General features: G+C 44.0%; 1 non-coding gene across 1 annotated transcript; it reads right to left on the bottom strand.

Moving 5' to 3' along the window:
• Nucleotides 1-19,462: 19,462 nt before the first annotated feature.
• Nucleotides 19,463-19,556, bottom strand: trnai-uau (transfer RNA isoleucine (anticodon UAU)). The gene is made up of 2 exons: nt 19,519-19,556; nt 19,463-19,498 (listed from the first exon to the last, which is right to left on the bottom strand). It is a non-coding gene; the product is annotated as a tRNA-Ile (tRNA).
• Nucleotides 19,557-19,774: the final 218 nt, after the last annotated feature.

A 19,774-nucleotide genomic window follows, 5' to 3' on the forward strand; every position in this document is an offset into this window, starting at 1 on the left:
GATAGAGCTTGACACAAGTAGAGTAGCTGGTAGCTACAGAGATATATGACAAATGCAGCCAGCAACAGAATTAGAGACAAATGTAGATTAGAATGGGAGTGAGAGAGATAGGAATGTCCTGCAAGAGAGACAGAAATGTAGACAGATAGAGAGACCAGAGACGGAGAAAGAGACACACACAGACACAAACTTTGACTAACTGGATTGTGATGAGGAGTTAGAGTTGTCCGGAGATTTTTTCTTATTATAAACCAAGACAATGAAGAGGACTCCTCCTCCGCCTCCTCCTCCTCCTCCTCCTCCTCCTGTCAGCTAATAAGGGGTGAGGACGAGGCTACTCTGTCCCCAGACCAGTGAGTGGGAGAAGCTGAAATCCCTTGTGCCCCTCACCTCGACGGATTCCCCTTCTTCCCCCAACAAGATAAGAAATAGCCCCGGGCTCCTCGACCAAACTCCCTCCAGCGGTTTGTGGAACTGCTGGTGTAAGTTAGCGAGGTGCTGAGAGCTCTTAATATTAGTTTAATTTACTGCTCACTATTATCTGCCAACTTCTGCAGGTGCTCGCTCTTAATGGTGTGTGTGGTTAGGAGATGTTGTGTCTAGACGTGGTGTTCAGTGAGGCCGAGTTTATCCTTCATACGTTACAAAAGTGACACAATTGGAATGTCTTTTCTTTTTGTAACCATTAAGTGACTCATGATTCTGCTTACACTGTTGGTTTTGGATGGAGGACACTAGTCTAGTGTTGCACAGAGAGGACCGTTATACCTCCTATCTCGTCTCTGGGCCTTGGCGTGTTGTTCTAGAGGCTCTAACCATCTCTTTGAACTAACTCAACTAACAGATACAAAGGTGAAGACAGTCTATTAGCCGGTGTGACAGCAGCACGCGTTTGTGATATTTATGCAGCGTCTGAGCGCCCTGTCTGCATGCAGATTACCCCCGGGAATCTGAAGGTGACCTCGCAGCCTAACCCTGGATTCTCTCCCTGTAATGCCTGACAATGCAACTGAATCATGTTCACCTGTGGATCCTTTAACCTTTGAACCCTTCCCTGTTATGCCTCGTGTGAGCTTTAAATGCGTCCCCAGATAGAGTTACAGCATTTAGGAGAGGACTCAGACTCTAAACCAAGAGATTATCCAAGACATAGAAATCAGATTAACTTTGGAGAATGTAGTTTCTGTTTCTGCCAAAACATCTCAAGTTATCAAATCACCAAGTGCGACGGCGGGTACTAACAATGCAACACTTGCAATAGCTGTCCTCAAATATACACAGAGGCAAACTTTGCTTGCTTGCACGAGGAGCGAAAGGAATGTAGAAGATTTCATAAAATTGCTTTATTTCTGTGTGTTTTTTTCATCTTTCGGTGCGTCGTCTTTGTCAAGGACGTTTGTGCTGCAGCAGGCTGTTTATCGCCTCGCGCGTTCATAAGGTTTTATAAGTTGCATGTCACTTCTCAGAGGTTTGCTCATGCTGCCTGACTCCGCTGGCGTGTGAGGAGGCTGGCAGTCAGTCTTTGAGATAAAACTGTCAGGCTATATGGGAGTCTCTATATCCCATACTGAGACATAAAAGCTATGGGAGAGAACAGGGGTTACGAGTGTAATTTGTGGAGCTGCATCTCAATAGTGGATACATCTGAAAATGCAGGGTTTTCTTGTTGTTGTGTGGATGAAGGAAACACAGCAACACAGCAGGTGATGTATGAGAGGACACTTAGACAGACAGATGACACTTTAAGGACAGAATCTACAGAGTTTCACAGGAATATGACCAGGATTAACTCACTCTACCCGACTGAACCCTGAATCATTATCAGGAGGTCTAGTTTGAATTTAAACATTAATAAACCCTGTTGTAGTTTGTTTCTTCCCTCTGAACTACAGTAGTTGTCTTTACAGCGTCTCATCCAGACCTTTACATGGTTTCCTTTCAGACTTTCTGACTCCAGGAGTCCAGCCGCAGGCAGAAACACGTCCTCCTGCTGCTGACACGCTGCAGACAAGGTTGGACTCCAACCATCTATGTTAGCTCTGTGTTTGTTCTTCTGCTGCACCATTTTCAGCCACGGTTATGAGAAGACTTGACAGAACTCCAATCAGTCCTTGTTGTTCTTACTAGTTTGAAGATAATTACAAGATTTGATCGTAGACGTGGATAAACTGAATTTAAAGGCTTTCTTATAGGAACCACTAGGGGGCGTATTCAGAAGGGATTGCTGAGTGTTTGCTCCGTATATGCATAAAGACAGGACCTGGGCTAGCGGGCAGGCAAACTTCTCTTCTCCATATAATCAAAGTCAGTCATGGCCTCTTGTTGTGTCACTTCAGACAGACCGCGGATGTCGGCAGAGGACAAGACGAGTGCAGCTCCATTTAGGATGGAGGCCAAAGGTAAAGGATGACTGTATGCTGCCTCCTCCCTCGGCTGTCATCTTTGAACGCTCCTCTTCCACACAATGACCATGAGGAGAATGGGGTTAGAACAGCCGTCACCCTAATGTCTCCCTGTCTCATCATGATGAGCTCATAGATCCACTCTTTAAATAGGCCGGTCTTGGTGTCAGCCACATGAGGGAGAGCTACCGTACACACAACGGGGCATCACTTACTTAGTATTATAGCCCAAAAAACGGAGAATGGTGCTGCCAAGGGCCATTTTTCACGGCTGATTACATGCAGATTCATTAAAATTATATTACATTGGATATGGATTTTTCTCTGTCTCCTTAAATGCCATCTAAGCAATTGGAAAGATGAAGTGTGTGGAGGGGACGACATTCTTATCTGATTTCTTAGCTTGCTGCTTGGGGCGAAAAATGTGCTTGACCTCTGTGCTGGGAAACTGGAGCTGAGAGGTCAAAGGTCATGCATTTAACCCTCTGCTGACCTATAACTTCTGACCTCCATTCTCTCAACGCAACACTGTAGTGGAGAGGGACACGGCAAAACATTAATATCTTATAACTCACTTACTTTGTATTCTTCTGTGTCCCATTAATGTCAAAGTCATGGATGCAAGTGGAGCTAAAGATCTCACTATCTCATAAAAACATATTTAGGTTCAGGGGGCCAAATTGTGACATGAACACTGACATTATAGGAATCTGGACATTCTAAATTGAGCAGGTGAACTCCAGAACCTCACATCCGTGTTGATATGTTGGTGCTGCGCTCGTCTCTGCGGCTCTGAGCTGACAGAGGCCGTGTGGACGGGAGAGAAAGAGGCAATTTGGTTCCTCATTAAATTTTCAAAAGTCCTGATGGTCCTGTGAAAATTGAACCAACTGTTCCAAAGCAACCTTAATTTTATGCTACAGTAAGTGCAAATTAGTTTCACAAAAATTATTTTTAATCACTCCGCTGAGTTAATTTGCTGCGTGGTAATTTTCCGTGCTCTCCCCTCTGCCCCCTGCCCCTCAGCATCACGCTCACACATGAACCGTGATACACCGCTGCTGCGGCACTAACATCAGAGTTCAGACTGCGTTTCTCTGCTCAGCCATCCTCACAAACACACCGTGTGGGAATGCGTCTTCATGCACAGCAACACGGCACAGCGAGGAAACCTGAGGAGTTACCCTTGGTTACCGCTAACATCATAGTAACAGTGAGCGGAAATAGAATGCTGGGCTGCGCTTGGCACTCTCTGGAACATTCCTTCACCTAAAGTAAAAAAAAAAACCCAAGATGTCACACAGCTTCAAGATAGTTTGCTTGCATTGAATAACTTATACTAAGACTGAAACAATAGAGATACTCTGGCTTCATCTTGCAACATCTTGTTCTGCAGCAGTGATTCTCTCACAGCTCCAGTTTGATGTATGCAGTATGATAAAAGTCTGCGTCCGGTTCCATCCACTTTGTCACGTAGAAAGCCATTAAGCTTTTGTCATAAGGTTGTGTAATTATCACACTGAGGCCTTTTATCTTCTACTTCATGTGCAAGTGGGTTTGCATATTCTAATTATTTCCATTTAGAGGTCTATTTTAAAACCTTCCTACTGCGTAATGTGGGGGGAAAAAAAGTACTCAGTCACTTCTAGATGCCTTGCTGTAACACCGCCGACCAAGTGAAAACGGATAGCTTAAGTGGTTGATCAATATGTCAAACTACTGCTATAGAAGTAAAGGACCAATCAGAACGAAGCTTTCAGTTCGACACGTCCTCCCCACAACACTATATTAAGATACAAAACTGAGGGGAAACAACTCAATTGCATCAGATTTGCCTAAAAACCTTTTTTTTTTGCTAAATTAATTTCCTTTGTTTCCATAAACTGAATTCCTTTCTTACATGAACATAGATGTTTATTTTACTAATAAGCCCATATGCTGAATAACTATGGCAACAATGCATTTTAGAATATGATGTATGGAGCGTTGGCCTCTTCTAAACTCCTACAAACTAAAGGCTTCACCACTGCAATTATGCTGTTCAACGCTGCAACAATTTGCTTTTCAAAATTGTAATGCTTCTTTATTTTTCATAATGAGCCTGGTTTATCAGCCTCTTAAGGTATTTTCCCATGTAAATCTGTATGTGTGAGAGTAATTACAGCTGCGCTAATTACAGCCTTATCTATCAACAACGTGTACACAAGTGGGATACACTCTCAAGCCGGCTATTATCTGCGTGAAGAAAAGATGCAAGCTGCTTGCCGCTTGCACGTTCGTAATCCAGGTTCATTGACACTTATGAGGAGAAGAGGAGGAAGAAGAAGAAGAAGAAGAAGAAGAAGAAGAACACCTGGAGTTCCTCTGCCTGCTGGTGAAAACACTTTAGGTGCCATGTTTTGTTTAAGCTCTTAAACAAAATCCACATTGCAGATTGAGGCGAGGAAGAAAATTAAGTGAGTAAGTTGAGTTTCTATTCTGTTATATAATGTAGGGAAGTTCACAAACTCGATGGAACCTTCTGGAGACAAGCTTCAGACATTAGAAACGTATTGAAGTTCCATTATTGTGTCATTTTTGTGTTGCTGCCCAGCTCTTTGTGCTCATGCTGTAAAAAGGTTTGCTGCTGGGAATGTTTGATGATTTTGTTCTCAGAAATGTGGAAATGGCGCTGTGTGATTTCCATCCTTACATAAATGTGTTTTGACAAATAAGGTTGATTCTCATAAGAAATAAGGGTCGAAATTTATTAGAAGAAATAAAAAGCTTTGGCGTCTCGGCAGAAACTACACAGGTAGAGACAAAAGCACAGTAGGTGACATAAATCTTCAGGTAGCAAGTGACAGAATGAGCAGTTTACAAGTTATCAACGTCCTTTTTAAACCTTTGTAAATACACTTCGGCTGGATAATAAAAATGAATAATTCAAAACTATACAGCCACTTCCTGCTCCAGATAGCCCATGATGTAGTGGTGTGTGTGTCGTTGCTCATTTCTCTCGCCTGCCTGCCTGTTTTTGATAATCTCTCCTGTATTCTCTGACCACAGTTCCTCTGCCCGTTTCTCTGCCCTGCCGCCCTTTTTGCTAATCTGTCATTTAAGGAAAGACTGCTACACCCTTGAAACTTTGGATGGAAAAGCAACGACTCAAAGGCAATTTCAGTATGACATCGTCAGCGTGGAACTTTGAGAACATTTCATGACTTTTCACCTGTAGTGGAAAGAGTTTGGAACGTGTCCTGGACCTCTGTGGCCATTTCAGAACCAGCAAATACACGACAGCTGTATCAGAAGTCACACGTCAGGTTTAAGACACAGCCCGGTGCTCTTTCCAGGGCATGGATGATCAGACTGAGAACACTGTGGTCCATATAACGAGGCGTTGATTCAAAATTGTTGTGTGATATTTACACGCTTAACTGAATTGTAATGATGCAATCGACTTTAATCCGTCACATACGCCGTCGCTACAAATGTGAGGAATTAAATAGCGACGCTCCAGTAAGTCTCAGATTCCCGGCTTTTGTCTGCTTTACTTGTTCGGCGTCAACACTGTGTCTGTCGATAGCTGCAGGGTCTGAGGGCTCATTGAAGTCCTGTTATCCACTGATTCTCTCTCTGTCCTCTGCCAGCATTCTTGACAGCTGGATTTAATAAATAAAGCATCTACAGAATTGCTATAAGAACATGATGAACACTTAGTTGTCCAATATAATGGATAAACAAGGACGGTATTGATGCTAAAGTGAAGACAGATACACCCCCCCCAGTCCCTTTCTACTCCTGTCTGTGAAACTATTCAAAGGGGGAGCTAATGGTAGAGTGGCAGAGGTGCGTCCATTTAATAGGCCTCCACCTGGATGAAAATTGGATGTAATCATTCTCATTCACAGCATAAGTGAGAGGAATATCCGCAGAGTTAATTGGCCTTTAACAGCAAGCAAGGGCCAACAACTGGCAGCGTGTGAGATAAGGCTCAGTCATGTTGCCTGTTTGCTTCTGTGGTTTAGAATGCAGGAATGCTCTCACATATACGGGGCATTTAGTCCAGGTTTGGTATCGGTGAGACGGGCGTTGAATCCATGCCAGTCCATCAAAGTAGAAGGTCCGACAGAACAATAAAAAGCCCCTCGGGAGGTTTGCCAAGTACCAGAGTTGGATATTGCGCTTTCTTCTGGAGGCAGTGTTCCCTCGGGCAGGATGAAGAGCTCTGCCTGGCAGGATGGAGGAGGAGGAAAGATGAGTCTCTCCATCTGTCTGTGGATCCAAGGAGCTCACAGACCTTTACAACCCACCCGCCCCCCTGCTGGACGGTAAGAGAGGAGGGGGCCGACATCATCCCAACACATGAGCTCAACACTGAATGCTCATCAGGAGCCATTGACAATTCTTTATGTTTTATTGCATAAGTAAGTGAGTGCTCATGTCCATTTAGTTTATATTAAATTAAATGGACATGAACACACACACACACACACACACACACACACACACACACACACACACACACACACACACACACACACTGTCTGTTGAGCAGTGTAACCCTTATCTTCATGCCATAGCTCAGAAGCCCCCCTGGGGTCTCACACTGGAGGAAACACAAAGGGAGAAGAGATGACAGACAGGCTGACTTATGGGGATGGAACCAAAAAGAACAAGCAGTCCAAGAGAGAAGGAGTGAGAAAAAAAAGTTACACAGCAATGTTGTCAGTTTGCCAGTTCAATCCCACGCCTATCCCCCCACCCCTCTTCTTGGTCTGGGGTACAAATCAATACCTTGTTATCGACAAAGATGGAATTTTAGAGGTGTGTTGTTGCTTCGTCCGCAGGTTTAATCCCACATCACGGTGAGGGGAGCAGAGGTTCCTAACTGTGGGGCTATGAGGCGACACAGAGTGGAGGATGTATGTTGGTTGACTGTGTTATTGCTAAGTGATGAAAGGCTTTATCACTAAATCAGGACACACACTGACACATCCTCTCAGGGACGCTTCCAGACCTTTTATTGCTTCTTTTTTACAGGAACACTCCAACATTTGGGGAAATTAACTTTGAGAACTCCTAACAAAAGCTCAGTGACTTCTGAGTGTATTGATCCCTTTAGAGTGGTGTCATTTTCACTTTTCACAGTGACTGTGACCCTCTGCTTCCAGCCTTAGATCCGAGCTCAGCCAAACACATCCCTGACCTAACAGAAGAACACAGAAGAGAGATGAAACCCATTCAATCTCATCTGACTGCAATAAGATATTGAAAAATGCTCGAGCATTTCTTCAGATATCCTGCACCACGGGATAGGGTGTGTGTGTGTGTGTGTGTGTGTGTGTGTGTTGTCTTTCAAATATGGAAATGCATGCAAGCAGAAGGACATTTGGAGAACAGAAGGATGGAAACAGTAAAGCGGGAGCAGGCAGACTGAACAGTAAAGCTCTAAACAGGTTGATCACTGTAATGATGTGTTGTCCTTAGGACTAAAGAGTAACTAAACGTATGTAAATGTATCTAAGGTGACTTAATGTAAAGGTAATATAATGTAAATCATTACTTCAGGGAACCTCAGGCCACTCTTAAAACAACCAGCACTCCTCTCACTCTTCCTCCCCTCTATTATTGGTTCACACACACAATCGCTGCCTGTAAAATGAAGAGCTTATACACTTATGGAAGTCATAAGGACAGGGCGGGTTTGGACAAATGTGATTGAATACACACACACACACACACGCACGCGACACACACACACACACACACACACACACACACACACACACACACACACACACACACACACACACCGACCCCCCTGTTGTTTGCATGCAGCCTCCCCTGCAGCTTGAACTCAACAGTTCTCCTATAGTTTCATTTCAAGTTATTAAAGTTATTCTCATTTATAAGCAGTGGCTCCAGCTTGTATTAAGAGACCTTCTGTCCCAAAGGTCAAATAAAATGTCAGCTACTGAGCTTTTTATTCATCCCTTACAAACACACACACACACACACACACACACACACACACACACACATCTTTCTTGCGAGCTTCACTCCTCCAATCGATTTTGAGTTCCATTTTCATTAGTTTTTCTTTTCAATATTATTTTGAAGTTTTATCTCATTTTCACTCCAGTTTTTCCTTTTATGTGTGTGGCCTTGCTTGAATAAATTACAAACCAGCACATTGATATGACAAACATTAAGATAATGAAGCTAGAAGATAGTTTGAGTTTAGTTGAGTTTCTATTTTGAGGGAACTGTAAAACCCTCAGTGTGAGGGAGCAGCCATGGCTCAGAGGCTCCGCCCACACAGAAAACACAAGGTGGGAGCAGCAGAACTCTTGTTGTTTATTTCATGCACAAGTCCGCCGTGTGAACATTTGCTCTCTCTCGGTGGAGAATAACAAAACTAGCTGAACGATATTCCTCCACATTCTCTCTCTCCCCCATTTTCCACCTGATTTTATTCTGAATATAAAGTTAATATGAAACCGACTAAGAGACACTAACATCCTCGAACGCAGAGCGAGAGCAAGAGCGAGAAACGAGATGAAGGACGGGCAGCAGGTATCAGAGTGAATGCTTGATGACTCAGGAAATAATAAGGATGTCATCTCCTTCCCTTCCAATCACACATATCATCTGTGCTGCGTGTTGGACATGATCCCTCAGCCCTGAGTGTGACACAACTCATAAACCTCCGCCGGCTCTGTACTTTTCAATTTGGATGATGCTACTTGGCATAAGACACAGCAGCAGTGGAGCGCTAAGAGCCGAGTTATTAATAACCCTCATGCACAAGGATGGTGTTGTTGAGCGCTGCTGTTTACATACCCTAATCGCCAAAGCGTTCAAACAGAAGAGCAAAGGAGGACAATAATTATGCCTCATTTTACACAACCCTATCTCTGAGAATAGACCTGTGTGCGTGTGTGTGTGTGTGTGGCTCTCAGTTTCTCTCACATAGCTGACAAGAACAGGTCGTTTTAGCGCGATGAGGGACGATACCATCAAACGGGCTAGATTTCCATCTAATCAATAGCTGTGCATTGTTAATATAGTCGTGAAACGTCTCCTCTGACAGCATCGACTGATTGATTCGTCCCAACTCCTGCAAGGGAGATTTGCTGGAGTCCATGTCACGCTGAAGTGAAGATTCCATTTCAGTCCGTCTCCAGTATAGATCACCTATCACACTGTGTAGGCGGGTGTGAGCCACACACTGATGCTGACACACAAGGAAATGCTAGTGCAAGTGAGTCCTGGTACTATAGAAACAACCTGGGAGATAGCAGCAGTGTTTGGTAGAGAGGCAGCTTCAGCCTGTTGTTCAGCCTGTTGAGTCGATAGCAGAGATCAGAGGTTCTCAAAGGGGGACTTGCACCGTCACACAGACATTACAGGGGTGACATCATTCATTAACAACATAATTAAGGTGTTTTAGGGCCTTTACAAAGTCCTGATTTGTGAGAGGAGTTCAGCAGTCAACACTTCTATACGTCTCTGTGTGATCCATGTGTTTCTTAGATACGACACGTTATGTTTGATGTCATGTGTGTCGTCACTCATGTGTGTTGGTAAGACGCGTCTGTTCTCTCTCTTCATATGTTGTGTGTGTGTGTGTGTGACCTACTTGTCTCAGCTGGGATTTGATCCAACAATGTTTCACTCCGCAGGCTGCATGCTTCATCACTCCACAATCTTCAGCCCTGATGGGAGCAGATATAAACAGTTTATGAAATAGGAAACTGAAGATGGGACCTGTGCAAGAATTGTGCAGTTACAATAATTTGTTATTTATCCAGGATCCAGAGTTTGGACTTTACTCCATATCTGACTTGACTGTACTTAATGATGCTTGACTGAATCTGTCGATTGCTGCGATTCCACTGAAATAAACTCAACTCAACACAGCACAGACAGGATTTGCAGTCATAAACGCAGATGGGACTGCACTGGATACTCTAAACAAGCGATCAATCATTCTCACCAGCACATTATGTGAGCGATTCTGCTCACTAACAAGTGTGTGTGTGTGTGTGTGTGTGTGTGTGTGTGTGTGTGTGTGTGTGTGTGTGTGTGTGTGTGTGTGTGTGTTTAAATCTCACCCCAAACTTGATTTTTTTAAATCACAGATTTTGGAACAGCAGACTAACCTTGAACTCATCCAGTGTATCATCACCGTTCATACTGAGCATACTGGCAGTCAAACTGAAGCTGATTTTAATAGAGACGTGTGTGAAATGAGGTCACCTTCAGTGCAAATCTGCAAAGTCTTCATACCCACTTACTTCACTTCCTTAAATGAGTCCCACAATGACTGCAGTTCCATTTAGATCAAAGCGATGTCATTCATACATGGAGCACAAAAGAGCACAGGAGGGTGAGGAGGTAGAAGGTTTCGTTTCCACAGGGGGACGTGACAGAAAGCACAACACAGCTATAGATGATCATTTGGAAATGAATCAATATAGATTGTTTTTAAAGGTCTACATCTCCAACGTACTGTGTCGAGCTGCAATGCAGCACAGATGCTCGGCCTCCTCATTCTGTCGTAATTAATTATTAGTGGATCTGGGTCCTTTGGGTGAACAACGCTATCAATACTGCATCTACTTTCAGGGATCAATAAACAAGATATTCAGAGACTTGTCCACCCCCTCCTCTCACGCTAACCTTTAGCTCACTCACGTTTACCTTCATCTCCTTCTTCATCATGGTTACCTTGAATAGAATTCACTAACTCACATAAATTGCCGCCCTGCATCAGAGCTGAACCCTGTGTGAGTACTCTACAGCTCCTGGTCATTCTAGTCTACACTAAAGCCCCCTTGCTTTCCCTCCATTGCGATGAACAGTCCATTAGCAAATGCCAATAAGCCCTCCGTAGCGTGACAGCATATTCTCAAACAAATTAGAGCCCTAAAGACAACGAGAATATTGTTATTTTCATTCCTCCATCATGTGTTCATTAATCTTCATTTGGACTTGATGAGTGTGGCAATCAAACAGCATTAGATCCCTATGTGGGCCTCTTGTGGACCTCCCCCCCCCCCCCACACACACACATGACTCCTATCTGAGGCACTACTGCCAGCTATTTAAACATTTCTAAATGACTTTAGATTAATATACTCTGATTAGCAGCTAAATATACCAGCAGCTCCTTCACAGTCATTAACATCGACAACAGCGTCAGGAGCAGAAACCACAGCGAGCAAACAGCAAACACACTACAGCGTACCGACACACTCAGATCCTTCACATACTCAAGGATAAACATCTTAAAGCAGCCTTCGCCTGATTATGCACACTTGCCTGTGTGCTGTGTTTGCTGTGCGATCTGAGATTTTGCCTGGTAATTAGAAGGTGTGCGTTCATGGCCTGACTCCATTGCTCCAAATCACTGTAATTGGCCCTGATCTCCTCTTAAAACATCACTATTCATTCCCCTGTAATTACCGGCACATCTGCGCGAGCACACGCGCCTCTGTCCAGGCTGACATCACTCTGCCGTCTGCCCGCACCGGCGTGCAGCTCCAGTGTCTCAGCACGCACTGCACGCCGAGGAAGAGGTTTTAATTGCAAATGCCTGTATGTTAATGTTATGTCGTTGCTTTTAGCAAAGTCCTGAGTGTCAGGCCTCTCTGTGGCACTCGGCAGCAGCAGCATTTACCTTTTCAGAAAAGTCAAAGAGGCATTCAGCAGCTCTGTGTCAAAAGCCACCATTCAGAGCATGATTTCATTATGCAAAGTGTTAAGAGGAGAACTGTGGAGAAGAGAATGACAGTGGTTCTCAGCTGCAATTTGCTCTTTGATAGACATGGCTTGAAATAATTGCTTCCATGGAAGAGAAAAACGCCTTGGCTGGCCCGAAACGCATTAGAGTTGTTCTTTCCATAGTTCCCAGGGTTTTGATTCTGGCCTGTGTATTCACCGACTTGTCACTGGTCCAGAGACAAAGCACATCACACAGACGGTCCTTTAATCTTACTGAGAAATACTTTCTTTAACATTCAGTTTGGTGAAAGTCACCACCAGAAAGTAACACTGCACAAACACATCACCATACAACCTGTGTGTCTGTCTGTCACAGTGTGTCTGTCTTCACACACTGACCGAGGGCAGTGGACAGAGAAGCAGAAGTTGTATAAAAAGAGCATTATTGTTCTAAAGCCTGAAAGCTGCTTGTTTTCGAGGTACAACATTTCAAGGACCTAAACATAAGAGCAATTACATTTCAAGCTTTGCATTTCAAATTGAAGTCCTGATTGCATTGATTTGCCAACATGTCAGCTACACCCGGTTTCGTACGACAAAACAATTGCACCAATTATTGCAAATGAACAAAAATAAACATTTCCTGGAGAGTTCCACGCCTGCTTGCGTGCGTTTCTCGTCACTTCTGAAAATTAAAGTGCCATGGTGCTGATTGCAATAGCCTGACAGATGCTGTATTATATAAAGCATACAGTTTGTCCCTAACACTAGACATGTGCTTCCTTCTGTCATCGTTGACCAAGTTGGACGCTGTTGTAACGGATGAACATGAGGAAACTTTGAGGTCGCGTCCATGTGAGCCTCAGGCTGTAGAAATCACGCGTGACCCAATTCTCAGCTGTCCCAGATATAAACGCTTTGGCTTCAAGTAGATTACTGTCGTCCTCAGCTCACCATCAAAGACATCTAGAAACAACCGCTGAGGGAGACGGAAGGATGACAGAAGGTAACCACAAAAGATGAGTAAGGGAGGATGGGAGGAAGGTAGTTAGGAAGTTGCTAAGGTGTTGCTGTTTAGTTGTTCGGATGTCGATTAGTAGATTGTTTCTATGTTGTTCTGGATGGAGGACAAAGTCTGGACAAGTGTTTGCTATGATTTTAGGTTGCTATGGTGTTAGTAGGTGACGAGCAGGATGTTCTAGTCGGGTGCATATCTGTTCTGATTTGTTGGTCTGGCATTACCAGATGGTTACCAGAGGGTTACTGGGCTTTCTAATTAGGTGTTTCTAGATGGTTGCTAGGATGTTTGGGTTGTGCTGCTTGTTGATTTGTGGCTCGTCTCAAACATCACAAACCGTCCGAACAAGACATCCTCTTAATCTTCACACACCAACGTGCAGACTTACATGATCAAATCTATAGCGGCAATTCAGCAGGGAAGTCTAGCCTCGTTGACAGTTACTGCAAATGTACTTGTACTGTGATACCAGCATAGGCAGAAGATAACATAATGTGTATAACGGCAACTGCAAGAGAAGCAGAATCCCTGTGCAGAGAAAGCTCAGGACAGAGCGGTGATCACCATGCAACTGTGACCGTGGCACATTAACACCCACCCGCTTATTTGTCTTCAAAAACCTCCAATAACCCCGAATAGCAATTAATCCTTAACCCGGCAACAGATTTGACAGAAAATAGGAAAAACTTGCACTGAGAGGCTCGTTAGTCAGTCTGTAATTGACTCTGCCACAACCTGTGTGGCTGCAGGCTTAACCAGAGCTGACACGCAGAGGAGCAGTTATGTCCCGTCCTTGTCTCTCCGCCTCCCAAGCTCTGTCACTCAGGCCCATGTAAACACAATGAGAGGCAATATTAATCATCCTAATCTCCCTCCATACCCAAGATGCAGTAATGAAAATAAACCACACTCCAATGTCCTTTTATCAAACCCAAAGCTATCGAATAACAGCTGTTAAGTGATAATCCTCTCTCTCTCTTTCTCTCCCCCTCTCTCTTCTGATCTAACAAGGTAACGTTAAATCAATTCAATCATTTTAAAGAAGCAAAATGTCGGGGTCACCACTTATTTGTTACGGAGTGCCTGAAGGCCGATGTTTTCCATGAAGGTTTCTCAACGTCCTTTTTGGAACCAAAGAACGATCTAAGCTTGCCAGAGAAGAATAGAATAAATCAAATTGTCTGTCTGTGTGTGTGTGTGTGTTCCCTGATGAAACAGTGAAGTATTTCTGCTTGGTGTCATCATATTCATTATGAGACAGCCATTTATAGATCTGAGAAGGTGCTATCACATCCTTAGAATAGCCACCAGGTCAAACTGAGAGGAGCTTTACTTTGAGCAAGAAGAAGTGTGCCAGGCAGGAGATGGAAACATGCAGCACATCATGCAGAATGATCTCGCTAATCTGTAATGCATCGACAGCAGATACTTTAAATTCATCATATTCTCCCTTTAACCTCCTTAAGACCCTGTGTCCTCATATGTGGACACAACATTTTTCCTTTCCTTCACCTTGCATATCATTGTGCTTCACTTAAACCTGTTGTCCTCATGTGTGGACATTTCTCACTGCCCCCTAGTGGTATAATTACCACTTTGGGTCGCTAGAAAACATAGCAGACAGGAAGAAATGTGTTGTACTCTTTGTGTTCATATGTAGCACACATATCATCACGTTCTTCACTTCTTTTTTTGTTTATACTTAGATCCCGCTAATCCCAAATAGGCAGGAAATATTCTCACACATGCTTACACCATAAATGTCAGAGTCTCAAGTCTAAGTTACGATCAATGCGACCCCACCTTGCGACACACCCGGGGATACGAAAAAAAACGTTCCCTATTATTCAGCGAGCTTGCTTGTTGTGTGAACGATTGGACCTTTATTCCTCCTGTAGGGATTTCAACTCGGCGTAGCAACATCATTCTCTAAACGCTTGCAGGTTTTCACGGGCACATTTAATTCATGTGTGATAAAATACTGATTGCTGCCAAGTGGATTTATCTAACAGCTGCTTTATTGTAATCACAAGGAAAACATAATGGTAAAGGATTGCTTACTGAAACAATGTCCTCGTAAAGATTACCCCACTCTCCCCTGGAGTTTCTGGATATCTGCCATGAGAGTAATAACACCCCACATTCAAACACTGCAGAGGTCCAATGTAACAATGGGATGTTTGAAATAATAACGATCAGAGGGGCCGTTCACTCAAGCTTCGTTTAATCACCCAACTGACTTCTCCCATTCTTCCCATCCCTCTCTCGGTAACCTCACGCTCAATACATCTCTACATACCCCAGGAGTCTCATTCATCATTGCCAATCCAGAGTGGATATTAGTACCCTCACAACAGGATTCAGGAGTGTATTATCTCCCCGCTGCTTGTCTCCTTAGTTCATCAGAGAGTTGCTTGTGTAATGAAGTAATTTCCAGAAAGGCTCAGCAGCTGATTAGAGTTTTATTGCCAGGTCGGCCTTGTTTGGTAGAGTCATTGTGTTGATTTATGCTGACCTTTTGCTATTTCGCCATAGCTGTAGACACTTTTGTACCTCTGCTCTCTCTGGCCTCTACTGTGCGTCTCCGATGTCTTGTTTGCCCAATAAAGACACACACACACGCATGCACCCGGCCCGGAAAAACCGCAAACAAACAAAACTGCATTTCAGGTGGCAGGAAAAAGGCCAAGGTTTCTGCTTTCAAATGCGTAAGGTCGCATTGAAAATGTATCTCATGCAGGCACAGAGACGCCAAAGAGGAAAGTTCTGAAGGTCTGTTCATTCGCTGAATATCATTTCAGTGACGGCTTATGTTAAAGAGTGCAGGCGTTAAAGGGCTTACGGAGCATATGGCAACTCTCTGAGGACTTCCTTTGAAATCCTTTCCCTCTATTTCCCCTGCAACCAACAGAAGTCTTGCCTCGTTGATATTCTCAGTGCGGAAGCTCGTGCGCCTCCCTGTGCCCTCAGTCTATGGGTGGCATTATAGACTCAGCAGGGTGAACAGTGGGGGTCAGGCCCAGCGTTTAACCCTTTGTACCTCCAGTAGCCTCTCTCTCTCTCTCTCTCCCTCTCTTCTGGACACCTGTTCTGCGTTGCTGTGGATTGGGAGGTGAGGCCGATGACAGAGCGCAGAGGTAGACGGATCGCTCACCGACCGGAGGGATGATTGCTTAGGTGAGAACGGTCACGCATGACTCCGTCTGAAGCCACTAAACCAGGCACACAAGGCACAACGCCGCTGTTATTCCTGCTTCCTTTCGCTGTGGAAATTGAAATACTGGTCCAGCTATGTCAACGGGGATTTCTTCTTTGAGCAACACAACAAAAGCTTCTCATATTGCATATGCGCATGAATGCTTATGCTGTATGTGTGTGTCTACGGCAAAACAGGGGAAGAAGAATGTAAATGTATGTATGAGGTCTCCATGCCAGAAAGACAGACTGAGAGAACACAGAATCGGAGGAGCCAATAGGGAGGGGCTGATAGAGGATTTGGGTCATGGATTGCCAAGAGGGATCGTATTGTGTGTGGCTGTGCACGCGTCAAGGTCTGTGTAAGTGTGTGCTGGCATGGATTCCTCTCTCTGTATTTCTGCACTCTCATGTGTGCCTGTATCAGTTCACACAACATATTTCCTCATTAAAACCAATTAGATTGTCTTTCATGTGCAGAGGAATTCTCTCCGATATGAAAGAATACACTTTGATGTCTCCATTAAGGAAGGAACTAAAGCTATTAATTATTACAGTGCACGGTTACGCTTTTGTTTTTTCCATGTGGAATATGTGTTGAATTTTGTAGGAAATGGAGCGGAGTTGAGAGATTGATGCCTAAAGTAATGCTTTGTTTGTGATTTGTACATTAATTTAATTTGAATTGTATTTATGTATGAGGCTAACAAGCAGCACCTACAACAACCTGCAGTGTAGCAGGAGGGAAGAGGGAAGGATTAATGTGTCTCTGCACCTTATCAAGAGTGATCAGATCAGACACAACAAGATCTGGAAATAAGCTGAAGTGTTTGTTATTGAGACAAATTGTCCAATCTGTAGTCCTCCTCTCATCAAGTCTCATCTCAAATTCACAAAGAGTGGTTCACACACACGCGCGCACACACACACACACACGCGCGCGCACGTGCGCGAGCACACACACACACACACACACACACACACACACACACACACACACACACACACACACACACACACACACACACACACACAGAGTCACAGATGTCCAAAGGCCAGGCTCAGACTCATGGTCGGCTGTAATGTGGGTTGAATGCCACCCTGGCAGACATCCAGCTGAAACTCTCCCATTGGGTGGAGGTCGATTTGATCATTGACCTCCAGAGTGACGAGCGTCCTTTCAAACTGCAGACAAACATGGATAATAAGCTATTAGCCATATTGATAAAAAAAAAACACTCCGAGGCCGCTTGGCTCTTTGTGCTCTAGGCTTGATTTATGTGTTTGATGAAGTGTTTGATGTGGAGTGTCGTCACTGCGTGGCTCTGGTTTCCTCACAGCTCCAGGGAGAAACACACAGTCTACCTAAGCAAAGCGCCGGCCCCCGTCTGTCATTCACTGCCACGCGTTGCATAGATTTACACTGTTTATGCAGGTCAGAGGTCAGGGTTGATGACCCCGCTACTCCCGACTGTCATCACACGACCTGGCGGTGACATCGCTCAGGGAGGAGGCCTGTGGACTCAGCGTTTCTGCACTGATCTCCTGTCAGTCAAATCAAGTGGGAGGGAACCCCATGGTCAGAGGTGATGCTTAAATGTTTTCCCTCCGTGGCGTTCTGTCATGGATGTTTCTCAGTCGTTGTAAATATCCTGTTGATGTAAGAAGGAACATCCACCTGCTTTCTAGCTCCGTTCTGTCTTCATGTCCCAGCCAAGGGAACAAGTCTCACTCTCCTCTTGTAACTTCTGAGAGAGAAAACTACACTTTGAGGACACAATTAGATTCACCTCTATGATCCAATGTAGCACCTTTGCTTTGAATTGAAATATATATCGCTATAAAATGAAACATCTTTCCAATATTCTGCCACCTTTGTGTGTGTGACTGGGTCGGAGATATGATTATAGACTTAGAAACACCTTTCAATATGATGCAGTCTCATGTCAAAGCTACACAACTATTAGCACTGAGGTGAATCAACGCCCACTGGTGGATAAAGTAACACAAAGTCGTACGAGAATAAAAGTAGAAATATAAGAACATACTGGTGTAAAAGTCATTTAGCTGCTGATGCTAAAGACGAAGTTTTAGAAGGATTGTTCGGATCATAACTATGGAAGAATTTCACCTTCTCACTGAGGTTTTTCAGAGGAATTTAATTGAATCTCAATCTTTTTTCAGCTTTATTTTGAAGAGTTCTTCAAAACGTCATGTTCAAGTCCAGTCAAGTCCATTTTATTTGCACACACACACTCAACTACTGAAAGAATATGTTGCAGTCAAACATCAATGAGAGGAACTGACGAGAGCATTAAAGAGGGGAAAAACAAAAAAGAGAGAAATGACTGGCAAGATGATGTCAACGTTCCTTTATATGTTCCGCTTTAACATTTAGTTGTGTCTGGTTTTTATCTAAACAGTGATCCTAATACCCTCATAAAAGTAGAGATTGTATTTAGTGTGTGTAGTGAAGAACTCTGGTCTGATCATTCTGTGTTGACCTGCAGCGATCGTCCTCTTCTGAACTCTCTGCCTCTTCCTCTGCAGCGAGTAAATGTTTGAAGTTTGGACATTATTGGCATGTAAATGTTGAATTGAGTTTAGATTGGAGGAAAGATTGAGGATCAGTCTCCACATGGGCCAGAGCTATCCAAACATTTCATATGATGAAATATGGTTATGAACAGGCTGAGCTTCATTAACACAGAGTGAGACTTTCTCAGCTGGCCTGGAAGCAATGTTTAATAGACTGGAATCAAATCCTATGATTGAAAATGAAGCAGAAAAAAAATGTGTCTCAGAAAACAGAGTTCTAAGATTCTAAGGTTTATCTTGGGCTGCTTACATTGGAGGAATACAACTTCTGGGATATTGGATATATGATTCACACACACACACACACACACACACACACACACACACACACACACACACACGCACCACCGTCTACAAGTGACCAAAATGTGATTGATTTGCATATCGAGGGCTGCAGGTGAGTCAAGAGCACTGATAGGAGAAACCTTACGTACATGTTCTTGACGGTTGGGCGAAACCCAGGCAGAGACGAGAGAAGACGCCGGGAATCAAACCCTTGACCTTCCTGCTGTGACCCACCCTTCAGCCAAAACTGTGCTCCAGGTGAGGCTCGAACTCACAACCTCGGCATGGCTCTACAGAGTACTGTCATATAAGTACCGCGCGCTAACCGATTGCGCCACTGGAGCTCTGTAGAAGCCCAGATGTGTCCAGTTCATGGACTGACAGACATTTTGGTGTGTTAGTCCAAACAGAAACTACATTATGAAACATCCCATTCTAGTTTTGCTGAGAAGGAACTGAGTGAAAGAAGTGGACTACTTGAATTCGCATTTTGCTTTTGAGTCTTTGCCGACCCTCGCAGCTCTCGGGTTTCATTATCGCAGCTTTGACTAAACTTTTCAAT

This window comes from Genypterus blacodes, unplaced genomic scaffold, assembly GCF_046128005.1.
Source record: "Genypterus blacodes isolate CSIRO-AG114 ecotype Tasmania unplaced genomic scaffold, CSIRO-AGI_Gbla_v1 ptg000214l_1, whole genome shotgun sequence".
Taxonomy (NCBI): Eukaryota; Metazoa; Chordata; class Actinopteri; order Ophidiiformes; family Ophidiidae; genus Genypterus; species Genypterus blacodes.